Source organism: Sinocyclocheilus anshuiensis, unplaced genomic scaffold, assembly GCF_001515605.1.
Source record: "Sinocyclocheilus anshuiensis isolate Anshui unplaced genomic scaffold, SAMN03320099.WGS_v1.1 scaffold432, whole genome shotgun sequence".
Classification (NCBI taxonomy): domain Eukaryota; kingdom Metazoa; phylum Chordata; class Actinopteri; order Cypriniformes; family Cyprinidae; genus Sinocyclocheilus; species Sinocyclocheilus anshuiensis.
In genome coordinates, this window is record NW_015557124.1 from 1,470,784 (window position 1) to 1,475,531 (window position 4,748).

A 4,748-nucleotide genomic window follows, 5' to 3' on the forward strand; every position below is an offset into this window, starting at 1 on the left:
TCTCGTAGCTTCGTAAAATTACGGTTGAACCCCTGATGTCACATGGATTATTTTACCGATCTCTTTGCTACGTTTCTGGACCATGTGAACATTACAGTTGTGTCGTTGTCTATGCAGGGTCAGACAGCTCTCAGATTCCATCAAAAATATCTTAATTTGTGTTCCGAAGATGAACGAAGGTCTTGCGGGTTTGAAACGACATGAGGGTGAGTAATTAATGACAGAATTTTCATTTTTGGGTGAACTAACCCTTTAATATGTTTTAGTTTTTAGGCTCCAAGACGCCATTGACGTGTAAATGAACAGCCAAAATGCTTAGAAAGTTTCCTGTTTCTTATTCATTAAAGACATTGCTAAGCAGTTGCTAGGGAGTTGTGGTATCTTGCTATGTGGTTGCTAAGGCATTCTGAGTGGTTTTAAGCACGTTGCAATGTACTTCCTACAGTGTTCTGGATGGATGCTAGGGCATCGTTAGCTGGTCGCTAGGGCATTGCTATGCACTGCTATCTGTTTGTTGCTATGTGGCTACCACGGTGTTATTATATAAGAGCGTCCTGATGCAGTGCAGCACGTCTTTCTTTAATTGGCCATTAGCAGGAAGCATCTCATTCTAACCCATCACAGTGAACGCTGACAAACGAGCGAAAGGGAAACCTCTGCAAGCAGGCCACAAATGGGAAAGTTTTACACAAAGTAGGAAGCATGTGAACACAGAAGGAAGGTCACACACAGATAAACAACTCATCTCAGAGAAGAAACAGGAAGTACTTCTGGAGCAAAAGCTATTATGTCTCATTAAAACCAAAGTGCAAACCTATTTCAATAGCAAGTCGCTAGTCAATGATCTCATGCAGGGTAAAACAGGGTATTTGATGCCTTCCCAAACTGTTACTTTATTTAAACACTCTCACGCAAACATCTTTCTTTTTCCATCCTATACAAACACACACACACCCATCACAGAAAACAGTGAACGAGGAACACAATGCGTGCAGCGTGGGTTCGTTCCCAGACTCTCGCTCGGGTAGTTAACCTGCCTTTCAACTTGTTTGCCTGAAAGTTCCCAGTGTTCATTGAGGCGCACGGAGTGAAACAGAGGCTTCAGTGTGAGACAGACTCAACATACACATCTGAGCGCATGGATCAACACCGCTGGCCCAGGGACTGATGGGAAGGGAAACTCTGTAAAGCAGACTTTGTGGATGACTCGTTCTATACTGCTTATAAACATACTAAACGAGTACGACACTTATCATATTGTCTAAATACTAATGTTTGCAAAACAATACTGAAAATTTGTATTGTGATTAACATGCTCAAACATGCACGACAATGATTGTACTAAAAACAGACAAGTTTTTCTTTGCATTCACACGGATTCACATAAATGACTAAAAGTGCTGTATTATACGGTGGGCTCAGTAGTGCACAACACAATGAAATCACAACAGAAACAAGCCTCAACACAATGGAAAAAAAGTCGCAACGTAACAGAAGAAAGTAGCAACACAACGGAAACAAGTCGCAACGTAACAGAAGAAAGTAGCAACACAACGGAAACAAGTCGCAACGTAACTTAAGAAAGTAGCAACACAATGGAAACAAGTCGCAACACAATGGAAAAAAGTCGCAACGTAACAGAAGAAAGTAGCAACACAACGGAAACAAGTCGCAACACAATGGAAAAAAGTCGCAACGTAACAGAAGAAAGTAGCAACACAACGGAAACAAGTCGCAACACAATGGAAAAAAGTCGCAACGTAACAGAAGAAAGTAGCAACACAACGGAAACAAGTCGCAACACAATGGAAAAAAGTCGCAACACAACAGGAACAAGTTGCAACACAATGGAAAGAAGCTGCAACACAACGGAAACAAGCTGCAACACAACGGAAACAAGCCGCAACACAACAGAAACAAGTCGCAATGCAACAGAAACAAGCCACAACATCAAAATTAGCACAACACAAAAGAAACAAGCCACAACACAACGGAAACAAGATGCAACACAACGTAATTAGCACAACACAAAAGAAACAAGTCGCAACACAACGGAAACAAGATGCAACACAACGTAATTAGCACAACACAACAGAAACAAGTCGCAACACAACAGAAACAAGCCACAACACAACAGAAACAAGATGAAACACAACGTAATTAGCACAACACATCAGAAACAAGTCGCAACACAACGGAAACAAGTGCAGTTGCTGTTATTTATATAGGCAAAACGTAAGATGAAATTTTGGCTGTAATGTAAATCAGAGAGTTCTTTATAACATGTATGATGTATGATGATTGTCAGGTAGTAATTTGGTGGTAATCCAAAAGGGAAAGACACATGATGCGGAATGAGCAATAAACACACTAAGAAAATGAAAGAGCACCACCACAACAAAATGAACATAACTTCAACACAAGACAAAGAAACAGAAGAGAACTCAGGGTTTAAATACACAGAGGATGATGACTAACAGAATGGGGAACAGGAGAGGATTAATCAAAAACCACTGTAACAAAAGAAAACATGAACGTGACTGATATATTAAAAAATTAGCACAACACAATGGAAACAAGCCGCAACACAGCAAAATTAGCACAAAACAACGAAATTAGTCCTATGTGTTGTGGAGTTTTTGTTGTGTTGTGCACTACTGGGCCACCATAGTATTATCATGCCAGGCCAGTAGTTGGCGATGATACTTTGCATGCACACATATGCATTCCTACAGACTGAACACGTAACACGCTTACGCATGATGTCACCGTTTTCACAAATTTGCATTTTCGTAGTTTTCACGGAGACAGTAACAGTATTGTTTCTAAAAACGTGCACTTTTGAAACCCATTTCCAAAGTTTGTTTTCAGGCCTCCAAAACAGCTAAAATGCATAAAAAGTTTTCCGTTTTTAGTTGGCAGTGGTGTCGTTGCGATGCCCCATAACTTTTAAGTAACAAGTACACACTTTACCGTGCATGTCGTGTAATGATGAGAAAAGTGTTCTGTTATTTATTAAGATGTTATTTTGACTAACCATCTAGTAATTACCCACAACCCCCTGCATATATATATATATATATATATATATATATATATATTAATACATTATAATACATTATTATTAACAATAATGATCACCATAATAAATTCGGGAATAAATGGCTATAATTATGGCATGAAATGTTGTTTTGAATTTTAAAGATGGGAAATATCAAGCTAAAACTGTAGAAATGATGATTACCGTGGTCATTTTGCTAAAAGACTTTGGAAATCCATGCCAAAGCGTGTGCTTACAGTGGGCCAGCAGATGTAGGTTAGTCAAGTAATCCCTGAGGTTCAGATGTTAGTAGGTTAAGCTGCATTGGCTGTGTGTGTGTGTGTGTGTGTGTGTGTGTGTGTGTTTTAGCCGAATCAATAATTCCAGTGACAGGGAAATTCCATAATGTCCAGCACACCCCTGCACTTAAAATACCACATCACGTGAAAAATTAATGCAATTAAGAAAAATGTCAATATATGTGCTTCATCTACTTCTGGTTTAAGTCCATACATCAATATGATGAGCTGCATTAGTTAAAAAGCAGGCTGAGGGAAAAGCAATGTGACCATACTGTGGTAATACCATTGTATGGTTGATGTTATCAAATAATACCAAGATATTTTTAAAGAAAACCATTTGTAAACTATTGTATTACTATGGTACCAAAATTGCAACAAGGTAATACTATGTTTTTGGACAAGGGCCAATGCAATGTTGGAACTACCTTGGAGTGCCATTTAAATAAACTACCATCACTATACCATGTATACTCCCAAGGTACTTTTGTAAGATCAAACAAAACATGGTATCACTATAGTATGTTTGCTAAACGTAAAAGTACAGCACAGTTCTGCAGAAAAGCACTATAGTACATTGTTGATGTTCAGAGGTGAGGAGTGGTGGAAACATACAATGTGACGCGTGGCAACAGCGGCGGCGCGAGAGATTTAATCGTGTAGCCATGGAAACCGCTACAATTTATCTAGCGATCGTAAGATTAATAGTTACTCTTATTCGCTGCCGCAGGTTTATTGCGAGCCAATAAAATAACCCAGAATCTTACCTTTACTGCTGAATTAATACTCCTTGCGTCTGGATAGCTCCGTAACTATGTTGTTAAATGATATTTCGCGGAAGTAACGCGCAGAGTAGCGGCTGAAGTCGGTTCGATTGCGATTATTCGCGGAAAGTGCTGCAATCCACCGTCTTCCCAGACGCCATAACCGAACTGATCCCAACCCGATTTCATACAATAAAACACCGCCTCCAGCCTCCAACACCAGCACTACAGCCTCATGAATGTCGTGATGAGAACAGCGACACCTGCCGGTGGATTCAAACTCCACCTGCTCAAGTCCTGAGGCAACTTCTTCCAAAGTTCAAAACTGTACCATGTTTTTGGGCATGCAGTACCATAGTATTCTTGGAAGAACATTGGAGTGTATCACATTATTACCATCTGGGATGGTAACTTAAGTCAAGTGGTACCAATGTACCACATTTCACTATACCATGGTAAAAAGCCACAGTACATATGTACAATTCAAGGACTAGGAAATCACAAGCGATTCAAATAAAAGCTTCCAGGAACTTCAAAAATAATAATATAAAGTACTGTGATGAGTAACAGCGCCACCAAGCTGTGGATGCATCACTTCCCTTCAAATAAATAAACAAATAAAGGGTGGTGGGGGGGGGGGGGGGC

The 4,748-nt window shown here is 39.8% G+C and overlaps 1 protein-coding gene across 2 annotated transcripts in view; it reads right to left on the minus strand.

The window, feature by feature from the left end:
* LOC107677850 (FERM, RhoGEF and pleckstrin domain-containing protein 1-like) overlaps window positions 1-4,270 on the minus strand; it is an 88,429-nt gene extending 84,159 nt beyond the window's left edge. For both annotated transcript variants that reach the window (XM_016472912.1, XM_016472911.1), the window contains exon 1: window positions 4,107-4,270. The gene's annotated coding sequence lies outside the window, so the exon portion shown is untranslated. The remainder of the gene's footprint in view (window positions 1-4,106) is intronic.
* Window positions 4,271-4,748: the final 478 nt, after the last annotated feature.